Source organism: Macrotis lagotis, chromosome 4 (genome assembly GCF_037893015.1).
Source record: "Macrotis lagotis isolate mMagLag1 chromosome 4, bilby.v1.9.chrom.fasta, whole genome shotgun sequence".
NCBI lineage: Eukaryota > Metazoa > Chordata > Mammalia > Peramelemorphia > Peramelidae > Macrotis > Macrotis lagotis.
The window spans coordinates 134,442,151-134,463,810 of NC_133661.1; the positions used below are offsets into that span (position 1 = coordinate 134,442,151).

The window sequence follows — 21,660 nt, forward strand, 5'->3', positions numbered from 1 at the left end:
CGAGAGTAAGGCGGGGTCAGGGTGTGGGATGGGCGGGGCCACTCCAGAGGGGCGGGGCCGAGCGCACAGGGATGGGCGGGGCCTCGCGGCAGTGAGGCGGGGGGCGGGGCCGGGGGCGGGGCGTGCGGCCAGGCGCTCCTCCACGCGGCGCGGCCCGGGGCCTACCCGCCTCCTCGGGCTTTCCTTCCGCCCTGGGCCTCGGGCCTGGCCTCGGCGGCGGGAGGCCCGGTCCCGGCCGGGCGGGAGGATGACGGAGCTGCAGTCGGCGCTGCTCCTGCGGAGGCAGCTGACGGAGCTCCACAAAAACCCGGTGGAAGGCTTCTCGGCGGGCCTCATCGACGGCAATGACCTCTACCGCTGGGAGGTGCTCCTCATCGGCCCCCCGGACACGCTGTACGAGGGCGGCGTCTTCAAAGCGCACTTGACCTTCCCCAAAGACTACCCCCTCCGGCCGCCCGAGATGAGGTTCGTCACGGACATCTGGCACCCGAACGTGGACAAGAACGGGGCCGTGTGCATCTCCATCCTCCACGAGCCCGGCGAGGACAAGTACGGCTACGAGAAGCCGGAGGAGCGCTGGCTGCCGGTGCACACCGTGGAGACCATCCTCATCAGCGTCATCTCCATGCTGGCCGACCCCAACGGGGACAGCCCGGCCAACGTGGACGCGGCCAAGGAGTGGCGGGAAGACCGCCAGGGCGAGTTCCGGAGGAAGGTGGCCCGCTGCGTCCGGAGGAGCCAGGAGGCCGCCTCGGACTGACGGCGGGGGGCTGCGCTTCTCGGGGGGCCCGGCGCCCGGCCCGCACCCCGCCGCCCGGGGACGCGCAGGCGCCGGCTTGCGGGCGATTCCACGTGTGGAGCTCCGGTGAACCGCCTTCACCTTGGGAAGAATTGTAAAAGCATGGGACAACTCGTGGAAACTGTTCCCGGACACATCCCCGAGCCCACAATGTACCAAATGATGTTTGTTGTAAAACTCCGGTACATTCTAAAGATTTTAGCAGGTGTTCCTTCCCTATGCCCATGGTTTATCAGTTTAAAGAGACTTCAAGAATTGTCACATATAAACCAATTAGGTTTAAAGTTGTCCATTTAATTTTCCCTTAAACCACTGAGGCTCCATTAAAATCTTTCATTTACTAGACTTTTGTATTTTCTTTGTTTGGAAACATTCCTCTTTGCTCTTGTATCTCGCTCTGGCAGAAAGCTTAATGATAACTTGAAAGGGAGAGTCATCAACAGGTTTCTTTCATTTTTCTAATCCAAATGCACCGATCTTTTGGATTGTCTGTAGCAAGAGCTCTAGAACCCACGTTTTGCTGCTTCTAAACTCATCTGAATGAAATTAACCCGTTCTTTTTCTCCCTTTGTTGTATTTTGCCTTCCAACACTGAAGAATTGGCAGATGAAGTTGTTGGACAATTGTCAGTGATATTTTAAAGATTATGGAGTACGGAAGAGGTACCATAGCACTGGAAAAGGGAACATAGCCTGATTTTCAAAAAAAAAACAAAAAGGAAAAGAGATGGAATCTCCAAAGTATAGGCCAATGAGCTTGACTTCAATTCCTGGCAAAATTCCAGAATGTGTTATTATTAAAGAAATGGTTGTTGAACATCTCCCAGGATGTGATGCTCACAAAGAATCAGCTTGTCTTCATCAAGAACAGGTTGTGTTAGACGAACCTTATTTCCTTTTCAACAGTGTATAACTGATGTATAAGGGGGAAATGCTATATGTTGTTTAACTATATTTTAGCAAAGCGTTTGATAATGTTTCTTTTATCATGGAAAGAATGATAAGACAGGCTAGCAGACATTTTGAAACTGATTCAATTATGGGAGGAACCATAAAATGGTACAGTCTCAACATGGAAGGAGGGGTCCAGGGAAGTAGGCTTTAACTGGTCCTGAATGTTTTAATATTTTTATCATTGCCTCAAATAAAGGTACAAACTAGGATGGCTGGCTTGCTAGCAGGGAGGAAAATTGAGATGAATTTAATAACATGAAATTTAATAAGGATAAATGTAAAGTTTTACATGCTTGGTTTCAGGAAATTGACTTCATAAGTATAAGATGAGGGAGGCACTGCAAGCAAAAGATTTAGGGATTTTAGTGGGCAGCAACTTTAACATGAGTTCAAAGAGTGATAATATCACTCATAAAAAGCAAATATATTAGGTTACATTAAAAGAGGAATAACTTCTAGAAATAGGGATGTGTTCACTCTGATATATACTGCCCAAACTAGACCACATCTGGAATAACACATAAAATTCTGAACACCACACTTTAAAGAGTATTAAATTGAAGAGTGGTTCCTAAGAATAAAGCAATGGTTAAGTTCTTAAGTCAATAGGACATGAGGATCAGTTAAAAAAATTAGAGATGTTTACCCTAGAGAAGAGAAGGGTCAGGTGGAACATGATAGTTTTCTTTTAATATGTGAAAAGCAGTTAGGTGTAAGAGACTAGAGTTTAGTCCTAGAGGGCAAAACTATTAACAGTGGGTGAAGATAGCAAAGAGAATTATTTAAGGTTGCTGTAAGGAAATAACTCACTGTCAATTAGAGCTCTCCCAGAGATGAATTAACTGACTCAAAAAGTAGTGGTTTCCTCCTCTCACTGAGAGCCTTCAAGTGAAGGTTGGATGACCTAGTTATTGGGAATGTAATAGTGAGAAATTATTTTTTTGGGGGGGGTGAGTTTGGTTGGAATAGATGGTGCTAAGATCCTTCCAACCTGTGATCCTGACCTTACATGCACAAGGTCTATACAATTCAAAGTTTTCAAATAACTTTCTTGTGATTTTTAAAGATATAATTTTCTCCTAATTTCTCTCCTCATTTTTCTTACTTCATCTTTCTTTCCTCCAGTTCTTCTTCTCTGCAGACTTTTCTGATCTAATGGACAAGGAAAATGTGGCATATATTTTAATGCAAATGAATATTAATATATCTTAGGTAACAAATTCTGCAGAGGTAAAAGGCATAGGAACTGATAACTGATTTGATTTGGGGGGGATTGAAGTAAAGGGAAATGTCAAATAATTCAAAATTCAACCAAAGTAAGTGGGAGAACTATTTTAGAAGGGAAAAATGTTTTGAATGTATTGAGTTTAGTGTTAAGATGATGGTTATATGGAGATATCTAGGAAGAAACTGGAAATACAGGACCAGAGGTCAGGGGGGAAAATGGAGATGGAAATAAATATTTGTCAACTATCTGCATAGAAGTGATAAATCCATAGGAACGAGTGAAATTCCTAAGGTAGAGGATGCTGAAAGACAAGGGGACCAAGGACTAGCTTTAAAGAACAGCCTCCCTTAAGGGTAAGAAGCAGATTCTAGGATTATAGGATCATATGATTTATAGTTAGGGAAAAAAACTATTAAATATCATCTAGTCCAACCATTCATTTTACTGCTATGAAAACTGAGGCCAAATCAGTGAATTGATACCAAGTAACATCTTTCAGAAGTAATAGGTGGTTGTAGGAATTCAAGGGAAAAGAAACTTTCAAATAGGAGCGATGGTCAACAGTATTAAGAACTGTGGAAAGATATAGGAGGATATATAGAATAATAGACAATTCAATTAAGAGCTCATTGATGATAGTAATGAAAGTCTTATTAGAGTGGTAGAATTAAACACCAGATTGCTGGAACTTGAGCTGTATTGAGTTGTGAAGAAGTCAAGGCAAGACACAGAGATTATTCTTTCTATAAAAATGTCAGAGGAAAAGAGGAAAGATATAAGATGTTAAACTGAAGGGAAAATTAACGTCAAGGGAATTTTTAAAAATTGGGATAATGACAAATATGAATATAGAAAAAAAATAATTGAAGAGGAGCCGGAGGAGGGACAGATACAAAGGATTATCTTCTCCAAGGTTATTAACAATCTCTCTTAATTGTTAAACCCTGTGACCTTGTTAAAGTCTTCATCTTTCTCAACTTCTGGTAGCTTTTGATGCTGTTGACATTCTATCTCCCAATTGTTTTCATTATAATCACATGTATTCCTTATCTACCCTGTGCCATCTTTACTGTCTCTGTCTCCCTCTCTATCTCCCTAGCTTTGTCAGTCTCCCGCCTTTCCCTCCCCTCCCTCTCTATCTATCTATCTCTCCTCTCTCTCCCTCACTCCCTTCTCCCTTTCCCTTTCCTCCCTTTCTAGGACAACCAGTTAACCAGAGGGCTGTTAACTAATCCTTTTCCTTGGGTTCTAGTGGGTAATCCTAATGGTTATTGTGGTATCTAATAATATTATTCCTGAATTCTCACCAGTGTGTTCATCATCATTAATCAACCTGTTAAAATTGATTTTTACAAAAGAGTAACTGAGAACATATGACAAAGAACAGGACCTTATCAACTTCCATGGGTTTAGATATTATCTCTAGCTATATTTCCAAAGCCAATAATCTCCAATTTATATCTCCTCCAAATTTATCCTATAATGTCAATTGCCAGTTTAAACTTATCTTTCTTTCTTGAACTTGCCCATTCTAGACTTCCTTATTTCAAAGTAAGGTACCACCATTGTTCCAAATACCTTTGTTTCCAATTATAGTCATCTTCAATTATTCACTTTATCCTTTACTTCAGTTATCAATACCCTTTTAGTCAGTTTCTAGATTTTGTTATTTCTGCCTCCATGATATTTCAGCAACGATATCTTCATCTTGCTTCAGACCCTCATCACCTCTGACCTGAATTATATCAATAACTTACAAGTAGCTTCCATATCTTTTTACTCTCCTGTTTTCAATCTATCCTTTCAAACACCTACTCAGGTATCTTTGTATATGAATTTTTGACTCCAGAGTAAATTTCTAACTCCATAGTTTATCCCCTCAAACCCATGCATCTTCTTAATTGCCATTATTTTTATTGAAAATACCACCATCCTTCCAGTGTCCCATATTCACCTCTTTAGTCATAGTCAAATCCTTTCACCCTACATATCCAGGAAGTAAATCTTTTTAGTTCTTGCTCCACAACATTCTCACATTTATGCAGTCACTGCACCATTGCCTTAGTTCAGACCAGTGGTTTACTGGTAAATGTTTAATAGCTGGCTCTCTGGGAAAGCATACACACACACACACACACACACACACACACACACACACACAGACACACACACACACACACACACACACACACACACACACACACACACACACACATATATATAATCACTTATAATTTTAATCTGCATTAAATGTATTCATTATGTATTTCATCAGCATTTTTCCATCAGTTTCTTAAATCTAGACAGTTAAACAATATATTAATAAAGCACTGTTTTTATAGCATTTGCCAGTTTCCCAATTGTAAATGCTCACATTAAAAAATTTAAAAGCTGGGGCAGCTAGGTAATACAGTGGATAGAGCACTGGCCCTGGAGTCAGGAGGACCTGAGTTCAAATACTGCTTCAGACCCTTAATAATTACCCAGCTGAGTGACCCTTGGCAAGTGACTTAACCCCCATTGCCTTACAAAGAAAGAAAGAAAGAAAGAAAGAAAGAAAGAAAGAAAGAAAGAAAGAAAGAAAGAAAGAAAGAAAGAAAGAAAGAAAGGAAGGAAGGAAGGAAGGAAGGAAGGAAGGAAGGAAGGAAGGAAGGAAGGAAGGAAAGAAAGAAAGAAAGAAAGAAAGAAAGAAAGAAAGAAAGAAAGAAAGAAAGAAAGAAAGAAAGAAAGAAGAAGAAAAACTGGAGGATAAGACAGAGGAAAAGAAGAGATTTGGGTTTTTAGGTCTTGGATAGGATTAGTGATGAAGTTAATTGAGATAACTTTAATCTCAATAAATTTCTCTGGTTGGGGGCATCAGTTAAAGTAGATGGAAGAGGGAAGATTGAGGAGCAGGTTTGAAAACAGTCTCCGTAGCTAATGTGATAACAAGTCAGTAAAATGAAAAAAAAAAGTGACAGCCTGGTTTGTGTTAGATAAATTTCTGGTGAATCTACTCAGCATATTTTCTTGTCTTGCTCAACTGAAATATAGAAGGGAGATGAACAGGACAGGAACTTTGAATGATGAAGGAGTTGAAAAATTCAAGGCTGGAGAATTGTAGAACTGAAATTGTTGTTGCTTGTTTTTTTCAGTTGTATTCCACTCTCTCTGACCCCATTTGGAATTTACTTGGCAAAGATATTTACTTGGCAATTGCCATTTTCTTCTCTAACCCATTTTACAGATGAGGAAAATGAAGCAAACTGGGTTAAGTAACTTGTCCAGGGTCACTAAGCTAGTGTCTGAGACCAGATTTGAGGCCATACTCTTCATGAAGATGAGGAGTCTTGCATTTAGGCATGACACTCCAGCCACCAAATAGTTAAACTTAAAATCATCGTTGTGTGGACCTGGCAGGGAAGGCATTGATTAAGGGAACAAGAAGTTATGATGGGGTTTTAGAAGAAGAAATTATGTGAGAGGTTGGTTGAAAGGAGGTTAAAGGTGTGCATGTCAACCTGAGAATCTTAGCAGTTGAATAGTTTTAAAATGATGCTAAAGTCTAGGCTATGACCATCCCAGCAATAGCAGAGAACATCATACAAGTCTAGGTTTAAAATTAGAAATCTGAGTCATTTTTCAGTAAGGGAGTTGTGGCCCAGGATGCTAAATGAAATGTTCAAGGTCATATCTATGTTTAGTAGCAGAATAAAAGCTTGAATTGATACTTTCTGACTTTCAATATAATTTTGAGGAGTTTCAGGAATTTATAGAGCAGGGTATTAGAAGACACATTAACATGAATATGATGGTGCTTAGGATGATGACAATAGAGAGCTATTGAAATAAACAATTTGAGCAGAAAAATGAAATAATCAAATTTGTGCAGAAGAATAACTAGGAGAAATTGAAATTGGGCAAGATGAAATTGGCTAAATATCTATTGGAACAGATTAGAAGAATAGTGAGACTAGAGAGAAGATAGGTAGAATCAAATGGAAATTTTTAGGAAATTATAAGTTCTATGAAGATAAAGATTTATGTTTTATTTATCTTTGCATCCTCTTTGAAATTTGCCAATCATAAATGATCTGTATAAAACTATGCTTTCAATAAATGTTAAACAAAGAATATTTCTCTTAAATTAGCATGATTTTGTAATGCTTTCTTAGAAATAGTATATTTTTAAACAACCTTTCAATAACTTCACATCACTTAGTAATAGTGTTTGTCAGATTCCTGACTTTTAAAAAAAGTTTAATTGATTTTTATCTTTGCATCACAGTTATTTGTACATTTGTGCACCCTCCAGTACAATGCAAAAGAAAAATTAATACAATGACCATGTGCAAAAGTCAAGAAGAATTACTTAGAAACACTAGAAAACAGTTTGTCAAAAATTGGGTTTAAATCAATATTGTATTCCCTATACCAAAATGAACTTTAAATTAGATAGGTGACCAGAACACAAAGGCAACATTGTTTTTAAAAAGTTATATCATATAGTAGATAGAGCACTGACCCTGGAGTCAGGAGGAAATCCTGCCTTAGTCATTTATTAATTGCCTAGCTGTTTGATCTTGGGCAAATCACTCAAACCCCACTGCCTTAAATAATAAATAAAAAAAGTTATATCATAAAATGAAATAAAATTGAAAAGGACAAGTGGGAATATCCTTTATATCTCTTAGTGGGGAAATTTTTTTTTTAATTTTATTTCTACCTTTTATTTTTACATCACCCACATTTCCTATCCTACAGAGCCATGCCATAACCAATACATCCAAAAAAGTCTGATATGTAATATTGTATATCCATATTCCCCATCCCAAATCACTAATTCTGCAAAAAATGGGTATAAGTGCCGCCTTATGTAGCCAAGTTGGATCATTATAATTTTATAGTAGTTTTTGATTGTTTTAACTTTTAAGAAAATTTACTTTGTTGTAATCATTATGCATAGTTTTGTATTATTAAATACTTTTTTACTCCCAAAAAAGATTCTTCTGTGTTTATGCTTTTGTAGTGATTTTGTTTTTTAAAAACATAAATGATGATGTACTTTGTCAACCACTCCCTCTCCCCCTGCATTTATAAATATATTATTTTGCAATTTTGGATGATTTTGTTTTTAATATGATATGCCAGTGTTTTCTAATTTTGAAATATTGCTATATCCTTAGTATAAATCCAATTTGATCAAAATGAATTATTTTTTGGGATATGTTGCCATAGTCTTTTTGGGGGGTTAGTATTTTGTTTAAAATTTTTAAATCAATATTGATTACTGATATTGTTTTTGTTATTATCTCTTTAGTTTATCCTTTTCTAATATAGATATTAAAGACTTTCTCATAGAAAAAAGTTAGGAAATGCTTTTCAATTTATGAGAATATTTTGTGTTACATTAGTATTAATATTTTCAAAAATTTGAAAGAATTCTTCTGTAAATTCATTTGTATCAGATTCATTTCTGCTCCATCTTCATTTGATAGTTCCTGTATGTCTAGTTAGATTTTCTTTTCTGAAGTTTAAATGATAAAAATTGATATTTGGGGTTCTATTAATTTTGACATATTTTAGTTTTGTAGAAAAATCTATTTCATTTGAATTCATAGTTTTGTACTCATATAACTGTACACAATTGGTTTGATTATTATTTTTATTTCTTCTCTTATTTAATTTTTAATTTATTTAATTTGTTCATTTGATTTTTGTTTTTTAAACAGGTTGACCAAAAGATTATCAATTTTGTTACTCATTTCAAAGAAACACTTCCAGTTTTTTAAAGTTCCTAAATTTTTTTATTTCTAATTTCTTTCTCCTCTAATATTTAAGATTTCATTTTTACTCTTATTTTGTATTGATTCACTTTTGAAATACATATTCAAATAATTAATGTTGTTTTTTCCTATTTTAATTTTTTAGGCATTTTTGAAAGAATTTAATTTTCATTCTGAGACCTTTGGCTGAAAATAAAAAATATTGATATTTCTATACTTTGTACTTTGAACAATTCATTTTTCAGGATTTAAAATTAAATTTGAATTTATGACATTGTCTTGTTTTTTGCTCCTTATACTGATTAATTTACTACTGGTTATGTGTAATTTATAAAAGTTGTATTCATTATTGTAAATATTTATTTTTTGTAGTTTTGTATAATTTCTCTTTGCCTGAATGTGTGATCTATTTCTTCATGTGAACCTGGAAAATAATGTATCTATTTTTAAAATCCCCAAAATGAAATGCCATATTATTTGAATTTGTAAACTGTTCAACAGATTATTCAATGATATATTTTCCATTTTTCTTTTAATTAAATTTATCTAGATCTAAAATAACACTATCCTACTATTATTTTTTGTATCTTTGCACCCATTTGCTAACCATTTGATGCATTTTTAATATTTATGTTTACTCATCTCTAATTCTTTTTAGCATAATATAATTTGCTTAGCAATATTGTGAATTTTTATTTTGCTTTTTCTGATAGCATGATTGTAATGGCTCCTTTTGAAAATTCACCTAATAGGTAGCAAATTTTGATTCTGTCTGAGTTTACTTTTTAGATATATTTGTTGTAAACAATTTCAAGGTTTTAGTTTTCTCATTTTCACTTTTTTATTTTGCTGAAATATTTATTCAATTAATATTTCAAAATATGGGAGTTATATGTCTGTTTTCCTCCATTCATTTAAAATAGTTTAAAAATACTTTTCCTCAGGGTGGTTAGGATAGAGCATCAGCCCTGAAGTCAGAAGTACCTGGGTTCAAATGTGGCCTCAGACACCTAATAATTACCTTGCTGTGTGGCCTTGAGCAAGCCACTTAACCCTATTGCCTTGAAAAAAAAATACTTTTCCTCTTTAAGTCAATTCTTTCCTCATGAAATTCATTTTGCTAAAACTACTGCGATACATCTCTGTTCCCACAATGTCTCTGGTTCTCAGTCTCCCATCCCACTTCTATTTACCTTTTACCAAATTTGGAAATTTTGTTTAAAGTATAGATTTATTCAGGGGTGGCTAGGTGGCACAGTGGCTAAAGCACCGGCCCTGGAGTCAGGAGTACCTGGGTTCAAATCTTGTCTCAGACACTTAATAGTTACCTAGCTGTGTGGCCTTGGGCAAGCCACTTAACCCCATTGCCTAGCAAAACAAACAAAAAAGACAAAAAAAAAAGTATAGATTTATTCTTCCACTCTTTTGATTAAGGAGGCAGCTAAGAGACACAATGGATAGAGAATTCGACCTAGAATCAGAACACCTGAATTCAAATCCAGCCCCAGATATGATACTAAATAGCTATATGACCTTGGGCAAGACACTTAACCTTCCTCAACTGTAAAATGGGGATAATAATACATACTTGCCAGAGCTCTTGTGAGGATAATATGAGATACTGTTTATAAAGTGCTCAGCAGTACCTACCACATAGTAGGGTCTTAATAAATACCTGTTTGTCCCTTTTTCCCCTTTCAGATAAGGGATTAGTTCAAAACTCCTCTCTTCTCCTCCCTACTTCTTCTTATGTTTGTTAGTACTCTCTGCCAATTTTAAAGATTAGTACTCTATGCCAGTTTTAAAGATTTTCTTTATTTTGTTCTCTATTAAATTCTCTTCTTTCCAAGTTACTTTGAACTTGTAATATCTGATTTGTGAAATGTATCTTTATTCAATTTTTAAATTTCTCTGTATTCCCCATGGATTTAAAATTTCTTAAGTACTTATCATTCCTTTTTATCTACTCTCCTTATCCTTAGAACTAATGATTTGTGACAAAGATACTGTTGTAGAGAAACAGTGTTATGTAGTAGAAATTACTTTATGTTCCAAATCTTGAGATCTAATTCTAGCTCTTGCTCTTCCCTCGTTCTTTGCCTTTGGTGGCCATACCTTCTTATTTCTGGACCTAAATTCATTGATTTCTCCACTTGCCCTGAGAAGTCACAAAATTCTCTCTTCTGGTCCCAGACGTTGTCCATGGAAATATATTCCTGTTCAGAGAAGGTGTCCTCCCAAGGCCCCAATTCACCAGATTAAACACAGGAGGATGTTCCATCTCTCATATTAGGCGGTTGCCTCTTTCCCTAAAGGAAGACTCTTAATCCCACTTTGTGTTGACGCTCTCTGTGTTCCAAATTTATTCCTCCCTTCTAACATTTCTCCCATTCTACTGCTTACTCCCTTCTTACCAAGAGAATAGAACAGTAGCCATTGTTTTTACATGTTCACCTATGGAGTTTGTTTAGGTGCATGACCCACATTTTTGTGCTCTCCACCTCTCTTCTCCCCATTTCTGTGCTCTAACACTTTTTCATCTGTGGAGTTTGGGTTTCATGGGGTTTCAGTCCTGCTTTCCATTTTACCTGATTCTTTTTTTCTGCACTCCATCCCCCCACCTTCCTCTTCTTCTCTCACTCTCTACCTCTTTCTCCAACTCCCACTCCAGCTCACTCCAGCTCTCTTTCCTTTTCTTCTCCCTCTATCTCCGCTCTCTCCCTTTCTCTCTTTTTTCCTTCTCCTTATCACCTTACTATTATCCTGGCTACTTTTCCAAATTCTATTTGCATTACTAGGCTAGTTGGCAGTTGCCCAGAGGGCAGATGACTCTTACTCCCCTCTTACCCACCTCAGAGTGGGTAATCCTAATGGTTTTCGTGGAGTCCAACTCTATTGTTCATGAGTCCCCTCACCAATATGTTCCTAATCATTAATCAACCAGTTAAGATCAATTAGCTTTTATAAAAGAATTTTTACTGAGAACACAGAAAAAAATAGTAATTATAAATTAATCTCCACAAACTGTAATGCATTCTCTCTTTGGACTCACAATATCCCTAGGAAAATTAAAGCATAAATTAGTGAAGCACACATATAGAAAAATAAGATGTAAAGAAATACCTTTCAATTCATAGCTGGGGATATTATATATTTTTGCCTTGGAAGTCCTCTTGAATTATTCATATGTTGATGTATATAGTCCATAGTCATCCCTTAGTTCTTTAAGGGTTACACTCCCTACCATTATTCCTAGGATTCCAGATTTCCAAATCCTTCTGTAGGTACTACCAAATTAATGATTATTGCCACTCTCTCCTTTGGCTTTCTGCTACTGACTCTGGTTACTAAGCCTCTCATGGATTACCTCAATTCACAAGGTCACTGTCTTTAGAAATTCCACCTTCAGATTCTTATTCAGTAAGATCAAATACAACAGAAGAACAAATACAAAGAAATAGAGATGCCTTGTGATAATAGACCCATGGTGATCACTTGGAGAAAGGCAGTTTTCTGTCACTACTGCTTCCTGAGAGCTCACAAAAATTCTTTTTAACTTGTTACCCGAAAGGAAAAAGACTGAAATATTGGTGGGTTGTCCCTTTTGTATTTAATCTCACTTCTATTTCAGCATCTCCTGAGTCATCAGTCCTAGACTAATTGGCTAATTAGAGGGATTCAGCTTAATATTGTATTACTCCTGAGTCACACAGGCCTAAAATAGGCTCTTTCCAAATTTCCATCTAGTAGTTTGGCCTAGAATCAGCCAGGGCTATCTATCTGTGCAGATTCTAAGACCTGGAACCAAGCAAGAAATACCTATGCATGCTTCATGAGCTGAACCCTTGTTCAGTTTGCCCATTATATTCCAAAATTCTCTAAATATGGACTAATTTATTTCATTACTTATTTTTGCATTGGTAATTATATCTGTTAACTTTTTGTGTTTTTATTTGGGAGTGTCTACAAATTAAATATGCTACTCATCTACTTTTTCTTTTTCTTTTTTTTTTTGGAACATTGTAAATTGCTGTCTTCTGGAATATTCAGTAATATTCATTGATGGTCCAACTAGAGCTTTCAGGGTCTGCCATTTTGAGTTACACCTTCTTTGCTTTTCAGAATATACCTTTTGAAGGTTCTCATGGATATAGGATACAGAAAATCAAATTTTCTTTCCCTTATATTTAAAAGATTAGCTGATTCTAAAGTTTGTTACTTGTTATTGGAATTATTAAATTTAGCCACTATGTGATTTGGAATTTGATTTTTTTTCCAATGAAGTCAATCCATGTTTTCTCTAATTTGGTTTTGTTTTCTGTGTTTAGAAATTTTGGTAATACAATGACATTCAGATCTTTTTATTTGTCATATTCTTTTGGGACAATTATGATCCTGAAATTGTATCCATGTATTCTGTTTGCTAGGTGAATCACTTTGTGTTTTTTTAACCAATTTTTTTTTTGCAAGGCTTTGAATTCTACAATTTTTTTCTCCCTCCTCCCTTTCCTCCCTCCCTGACCCTCAGACAAAAAGCAATCTGATAGAGGCTTCACAATTGTAGCAATGCTAAACATAGATAGAAATTTAACATTGTGAGAGAGAAATCAGATCGAAATGGAAGAAAGAAAACATTAGAGATAACAAAAATTATAAAATACATAATATATTAGACAACTTTAAAAAATTGAAAGTAATAAGCTTTGGTCTTCGTAAACTCCACAGTTCCTTCTCTGGATGTGGATGGCATTTTTCCATTACAAATTTAAAAAATTTTTTTTTACTACTGAAACGAAAAAAAAGTCCATCATGTTGATCATCACCCCATGTTGTTGTAACTTATTATTTTTGTTACTTATTCTGCTTCTGCTCATTTCCAGGTGAATCACTTTGGTTTACATAATTATATAATTTATATAATTATTTATATAATTATAATTATATAATTACATATTATAAATATATAAATATATATTATGTATTATATATTATATATTATAAATAAAATATTATATTATATATTCAGAACTATTTTTTAATTTTTAAATTTTTCTTGAATTTTTATGTCTGTTTTTCTTTTGCAACATGGCTATTATAATTATATATTATATATTATATAATTATTTATATGATTATTTATATAAATATAATTTATATAAATTATATAATTTCATTTCTGCCATATTCTCTTCCACTTCTGTATTTTTGGTTTCTAATTTTGTTAATTCTAAGAGAAATTCCTTAAGTGATGCTCCAATGTGGATTCAGTTTTCCTAATCTGGCCATTTAATATTTAAATGTTGCATTGAGAATTCTAAATTCTGAAGTATATTTTCCTAATTTCTTCTTTTTTTTTAAGAGATTTTATTTAAACATGTTGTTCTTATTGTTGTTCCATTTTTCTTGGCATCCACAATGTTCTTTATTTTATCAGATTTGCCTTCATTAGTTCACTTTCCTTTTCTACATTTAACAATTCAATTTCCTTTTTTTGGTAATATTCGTTAAAGAATTATGCATTCTAGTGCTGCTAGGTGGCCCAGTGGATGGAGTACTGGCCCTGGAGTCAGGAGTACCTGAGTTCAAATCGGGCCTCAGACACTTAATAATTACCTAGCCGTGTGGCCTTGGCCAAGCCACTTAACTCCATTGCCTCGCAAAAACCTAAAAAAAAAAAAAATGAATTATGCATTCTATTCTTTTTAAGGATTTACTAATTCTTCCTCTTCTAGTTTCTTGGTATTCTCTGTTGATTTCTTTGCTTTTACTAGTCTTTTATTGAATTTGTTTTGCCTTTGAAGCCTTTGTGTTTCAATCTTTTGTTACTATTGTTTCTTTGTTGGGAATTTCAGTCTTGCAAGTGGATTGTCAAGCTACCTTTTCCTTCTTTCTGGGAGAAAATATTCATGCCTAATATGATTTGTATTATTACACAAAGTTAGGATTCAAATTCAGGTCTTTTGACCTTCCCCTCCCCTATTACATGTAAAACTAACTTTTAACATTTTAAACATTTAACATTTTAACATTAACTTTTAAGGTTCAAATTCTTTCCTCCCTCCTCTTTCCTCTCCTTGCTAAGGCAATCAATTTGATAGATTATACATATACAGACCTGCAAAATATATTTTCATAATAGCCATGTTTGTTTTTTTTTAGGGTTTTTTTTTTTTTGCAAGGCAAATGGGGTTAAGTGGCTTGCCCAAGGCCACACGGCTAGGTAATTATTAAGTGTTTGAAACCGGATTTGAACCCAGGTACTCCTGACTCCAAGGCCGGTGCTTTATCCACTGTGCCACCTAGCCGCCCCCATAATAGCCATGTTGCAAAAGAAAACAGACCAAAAAAAATTCAAGAAAAATTTAAAAATTAAAAAAAAATAGTTCTGAATTCAAATACAATCAGTTCTTTTTTCTAGAGGTGAATACTTTTTTTAAAATTTATCCTAAGTCCTTTAGAATTGTCTTGGATCATTGTATTAGTGAGAATAGCTAAGTCATTCATCATCATACAATATTGCTGTTACTATGTACAATATTTTCCTGGTTCTACTTAACTTCACTCAGTTCATAGAAGTCTTCCCAGATTTTTCTGAAAGCATCCTCTTCCTCTTTGATCAAAATTAATATATGACAATCACATACTACAATGTGTTCAGCCCTTCTCTAATTGATGATCATCTCTTCAATTTTAAATTATTTGCCACTACAAAGGAGCTTTTTCGGTGTTGTTTTTGAAATTTTTATACCATATTTTGCAATATTTTTGAATATATAGGTTCTTTTCTTTTGATCTTTTTAGGATACAGATCTAGTAATGGTATTGCTAACACAGTGATGTAGTCCTTTGGGCATAGTTCCAAATTCATCTTCAGAATGCTTGGATCAATTCCCAACTCCACCATTAGTGTCCCAATTTTCCCCTATCCCCTCAAACATTTGTTACTTTTCTTTTCTGTATATTAGCCAATCTGATAGGTGTGAGATAGTATCCCAGAGTTGTTTTAATTTTCAATTCTCTAATCAAAAATGATTAGTGCATTTTTTCCCATGATTATATAGATAGCTCTGATTCTCCTTCCTGTTCAAATCCTTTGTCCATTTATCAATCGGGGAAATGACTTGTAGTCTTATAAATGACTTATTAAAGACCTTATAAAAATAAAACAAACTCCAGTTTCCTTCTGAGCTTGATGGCATTGGTTTTGCACAAATAAAACTTCTTAAATTTAATGTGATCAAAATTATGTTTTCTATTCCATGATGCTCTACTTGTTTGATCTTAAATACTTCTCTCATCCATCCATTCCTTCCTTCCTCTCTGGGTTCCACCTCTAACTCTCCATGATATCACATTAGCTTTCTTTCCTTTGAAGTTTACTCCACCCTTATTGATTCCTTTCTCTAATTGGTTGGCTCCTCTTAGAACTTCCATTTTAAGGAAGGTATCCAGACCCTGATCTTATTGAGAAGGTTTCTCACTTCTTTTTCATTACAGATAATGCTTGCTAGTGCTTTGTATAGATACTGCTTATCATTTTAAGGAAAGCTCCAATTATTCCTTTTTTTTCTATTTTTTTAAAAAAAATAGGAATGAGTTATAATTTATCGAAATCATTTGTGTATCTACTGAGATGATTATATGATGATCATATGATTTTTTGTCAGTTTTGTTATAGAAAGGTCAGTAATGCTGAGAATATTCCTAATTTCAAGCACCCCTCCCTTCCTGGTATAAATCTCAATATTCATTAGGGAAATTGGTTTATGGGTTTCTTTCTCTGTTTTTGCTCTTCCTGGTTTAGGTATCAGCACCACATTTGCATCATAAAAAGAATTTGCTCCAAATAGTTTATATATTGCTGTTGTTGAGTCATGGAGTTTTTCTGGCAAAGATATTGGAGTGATTTGCGATTTTCTTCTCTAGTTCATTTTATGGAGAAGAAAACTAAGACAAATAGAGTTAAGTGATTTACCTAGGGTCACAGAACTAGTAAGTATCTATTTAATTGGGATTTAAAATTTGCTCCTTTTTTTAAAAAAAGTTGCTTCCTAAATTCATTAATTTACTCTTTGTTTTATTAATGTTAAGTGTTTAGAGGTATACATTTCCCCTAAGTACTACTTTGGCTGCATCCCATAAATTTTAAAATGCTGTGGGTCTTTGACCCTTAATCCAATGCTTTCTCCATTACACTATGCAGCCTCCAAAAATAGGTTCAAAAAGGCAATTTTTTTTTGACATCAGAAGATGTCATTCCTTTTTTCCTCTCTCTGGGTTCTACCTCTGACTCCCTGTGCTATCTATCACGATAGCCTTCTTTCCTTTGAAGTTCACTCTATCCCCACTGCCTTCTCACCTGCAAGATCATTGACCTTTATTAGGTCTTTCCTCCAACTGGTGGGTTCCTCCCAGAACTTCCACTTTAAGGAAGATACCCAGGCCAGTAATATTTTCTCTTCCATTACTTTCTTGGGTGCAGTCTTAACTACCTGACCTTTTTCTACCATTCCTCCCTATCTTCCACCTCCATCCATTTAACCCCTACTTTTCAGCTTCTTTTTTTTAATTCTCCCATTAGGATGAATTCCTAGATGGCAGGGTCTGTCTCTGTGGGCTTATATTTGTATTCCCAGAGCTTAGCACATAGTAAACACTTAATACCCTTAGTATTTAGTACTACTTAATACACTTAAAACACTTAGTACATAGTAAGCACTTAATAAATGCATTGTTGACTTTATTTGACTTGAAAAGAAAACTAGTTGAGGGAAAAGGAAAAAGTAAGGAATAGGATTACTCTTTACATATTTAATCTATAAAAAAATAGCATTAAGTATATATGCACCAAACTGTATATATAAATCCTAGGCATAATTGTAGGAGACTACTATCAAGATACTAGAAGGAGATACCCTGTTTTTCAGAGCTATGGTCCAGTAAGCAAGCTTTATCCTGAGCTAATCATTACAACAATTCTTTGTACTCACCCCCTGGATGAATACTAATGCAACTAAATCACAGAACCAATAGTCCCTGAGGGACAAGCACCAACAGACCCAGACATGAAGCCCTGCTATGAGTGGACTTTTTGTTAGTAGACAATCTTGCCTCACTGTTGCTGTTAGGCTTCACTACTATTGCTTCACTACATTGTTTGACTCTTTGTCTAACCACAGATATATAAATCAAGGTTTAGCCCCACTGCCTCGAGTCCCCCACTGGGGGTGGAGGGGCAACAAATCTGTCTAGTTTTCCTCTTTGCTTGCAAGCTGTTTCTCTTACTATAGATAATAAACTTCTCTCTTATTCTCTGCTCAGTTGTTCTTGTCTGCTTTGTCTGTTCAACTCTGGCCTCCATAGGCCAAGAGGTTCAGTCCGGTTGACACTGTTTCTCCCTTGGAGCCATATCTATCCAACAGAAAGAAAATGAGAGTGAAAATATAGAGCTAACATGATTGTTGGGAAAAATTAGATTTGAGCAACCCATGGTACTCAAAATAGGAAAAATATTCTCAGTGTCCTATAATACCTTTACAAAAATTAATTATGTTAGGCTATAAACAATCATAAACACATAAAAAACAATGGACACTTAAATAAATTCTTTATAAAATGAGGTATAATAGCAAAGCCTAGAAATATTTTTATATATCTCTAATTGTTACTAGATTTTTCTTTTATTCTATGACTACCAGGACCTATTCCCTAGCTAAAGTTGGTCTAGCCACTCCCTTTCAGGAGTGAATATAAAACTACATTCTTGAGCACTTTGATTATCTTCACTGAGCTCAATTTCCTTATCTTTGAAATGAGGATTTGGAGTAGGTCTGAAGTCCCTCCAACTGTACATATTTTGAAATCTTTTAAGTGGAATTGGGGTGGAATGGGAGAATAAACTATTATTTAGCTAGTACTAAGCATCTTACAGATATCTCATTTTCCTGCAAAGCAGGTGCTGTTATAATCCACATTTTATAGTTGAGAAAACTGAAGCAGATATTAAGTGACTTGTTCAGGGTCCCACAGCTAGTAAGTGGAAGCTAGAGTTGATAGGTCTTGACTCTGCTTAGCCCTTTATACATTTGTACAAGCCCTCTCTCACTTAAATCCACCTAGAATGCCATGGCATCACCTCCATGATGCTATGGTCTTCTTCAAGAAGAAAGGAAAAAACAATCCACTGAGCCACTTAACTGCCCTTTGGAGAATTTTATGCATTGAGTTTCCATTACTAATTGAGTATCAGTTGTCTTTCTTTTCTGGCCACCTATCCAGAATTTCAGTCATGCTTTAGGGTTGAATGTCTTTGTTTGCTTTCATATTTTTTTTAAGCAAAAAAACAAAATTAGCTAAGAAAATGTCTAACATAGATTTTCTGCACTGCATTCCCTTTTACATGAGTAGTTGAAAGGTTGGCAAGGTTAACATCATTTACAATTTATTTCAATACTTTTATAGTTGCCATATCTCTCTTGGAAGAATAACTTGTTCTTCCATGATAAGTCAAAATGGACATTTGTTCCATTGTTTTTTCATTTTGGTTTAATTTGATAATTTATTCATGAAGCAATAATAGTCAGTGACTGAACTGAAAATATAGGCAAATCTAGTTTGTAAGAAAGTAAGAATGATTTGACACTTATAGATTAAAAATAGCAAGGTCCTTTATATATATATATATATATATATATATATATATATATATATATATATATACATATATATATATGTTCAAGTCAGACATGTAACTATTTAAAGCCAAGTACAGCTTTCTTTCTCGGTAAGACTATCAGAAGATTAGATCCTGCATGCACCATAGTAACTTTGAAGCAACCAAGGCATAATGAAGAAAAACACAATATTTAGAAGGCGTGATATTTGGAATATGCAATTTACTGGCTTGTGATGGTAACACAATCTCTCTGGTGCTAAGCCAATCTCAGTTTCCTAGCCTCTAAAATCATGCTACTGGGCTAGATATTGTCTATCATCCCCTTCCACTCAAACTCTATGCTCTTATTTCCTCCCCAAGATGATGAGGGGGTTTTAGAAACCCTTGAGAAATGCAGAACTGTCCAAAGGAAAGAAATATGAATCCAAGAGCAGCACATTATTTAAAGGAGACAGAGAAAAATACTAGTTCTAGTTAAGATCTGCCTTTGCATCTTTCACAAAAAGATAATGCTAAAAGATATTCAACATTTGCTCAAATGCTTCCCAGATACCCGAATTGTTGTTCTGCACTTCAAAATTTAACTTTTCCTTAACCAAGGACCTAGAATAGGAATTGAATATAATTCATCATGACCAATTTGGAAATAAGTGTAACATGATTGTATATGTATAACTATCAGATTGCTTGCTGTCTTGGGGTTAGGGGGGAGAGGAGAGAGGAGAAAAACTTGCGACATGAATGTTGATCTGGAAAGCATTTTGAATTTATGGTAATAAAAATGAATAAAATGTTCACATCTCTGACATAGATATCTCAGTGCTGAGCATATGGATCCCAAAAAGTCAGACACAAAAAGAAAAGTCTCATATATACAAAACTATTCATAGTAGCCCTTTTAATGATAATAGCAAAGTAAGTGACCATTGAGTGGAGAATGGATAAATGAATAGTACTTCATGATAAGACTTATATGACCGGTTACAGGGAGGAAATAAGCTAAATTAGCAAAAAAGAATATACATAATGACTACAAAAATGCAAACAGAAAGATAAGGAAAATAAACATTTATAATTATAATGTCCAAATAACATGAATATGAAAATAATTGAGAAATTGCCCCTCCACCTGATAAATGTCACAGGACCACCTATTTCCTTTTCCTCTATAGAAATGGACAGTGGAGGAATCCTTGAACTCCTCAGGGATAAACTCCTATGTCTATGTCAGTGGCTTCAACATTGGTTGATAAGGGTCTATTGAGAACACTAAAAGTTTCAATCCCAATCTCTCCAGAATTCTATTCTTATCACTAATCAGTGTGGCCTCATCAATGCTAAGTAGTTGAGATGAACCATAGGACTGAGTAAAGGTCCAAATGTAGTTTTAAAGTTCTGCTTGTTGGAAAAATTGTTAAATCCTTAGAAGACATAGTTACACACCAGTGAACCTTCTTTCCACTGGCACTTTCAGACTTCAATCAATGGCATATATGCAAATACTAGCTAAATCTCCAAAGGAGAACAAAAGTACTTATGTAGAAAATAATAGTATATATCAAGAAAATAAATCACAAATTAAGCCCTAATAATGAACAAACACATAGAGAGGGGGGAGTGAAATTAAATAATCTTTCTTCATAGTTCCTGTCCTGCATTTGCAGACTGATCAGAGCTTTAGCCACCTTGGTGAGCTACCATGATTGAGAGATGGAGATATATCTCTATATAGAAATATGGAATATAGAATATGGAATATATTTCAGATAACTACTTCTTCCCTTCTTTGCTCTTGGAAAAAGGAGATCTCAAAGGAAACTGCTTCTTCCAACACATTTGCTTCTATATAGCTCCCAGAGGTTTCCCGGCTATTGATTCTACAACTTTTTCCCATTTTCCCCAACTTTCCTTAGCTTGCCAAATTCCTCGTAGTCCTAGTCTCAAAATTGTCCAGTATTTCCACTGAGATGCTGAATTATATTTCCCAGGCAACTATGAAGTTAGTTCCTCAAGAATTATACCAGCTGCAAATCTTTCTACATTAATTCTATATTAATAATATATTCATAGAATAGTGACTTGACTTTTGATTTCATTGATTCGGAGAACTCCTGGATAAGAAAACTACCAATTCAGGCCAGCAATTTAACTGCAATTTTTAGTCCTTAGGTGCTTAGAGTACTGAGAGTTAAGCAGCTCTCCCAAAGCCTCAAATCAAAACTTCAATCCAGAACTTCCTG

General features: G+C 35.2%; 1 pseudogene; it reads left to right on the forward strand.

Moving 5' to 3' along the window:
- The first annotated feature begins 112 nt into the window (after window positions 1-112).
- Window positions 113-856, forward strand: LOC141520035 (ubiquitin-conjugating enzyme E2 G1 pseudogene; annotated as a pseudogene).
- The last annotated feature ends 20,804 nt before the right edge of the window (window positions 857-21,660 follow it).